Here is a 244-nt window from a genome sequence, read left to right as displayed (position 1 = left end):
CCACGGCAGCGGGGGAAGCCCCGACGCCTGCTGTAGTTGCAAAAGGAGCACAGAGGCACCCCGAGGGTTTCTGCCCACCGCAAAGTGACATTGGCATGTCCCGCACAAATACCTCCTCTGCACCGCGGGGCTGGGGATGGACTCAAACGAAGAGTCGAGGGATGCCCCCTCCCCGCTCCCATCTGAGTTTGCACCTTGCCCCCCGGAGCGTCTGTGCCAGCCCTGCCCGCGGCACGGGCCCTGC

The sequence above is a fragment of the Acanthisitta chloris genome, unplaced genomic scaffold (assembly GCF_000695815.1).
Source record: "Acanthisitta chloris isolate BGI_N310 unplaced genomic scaffold, ASM69581v1 scaffold21831, whole genome shotgun sequence".
NCBI lineage: Eukaryota > Metazoa > Chordata > Aves > Passeriformes > Acanthisittidae > Acanthisitta > Acanthisitta chloris.
This window is presented reverse-complemented; position numbering follows the sequence as displayed.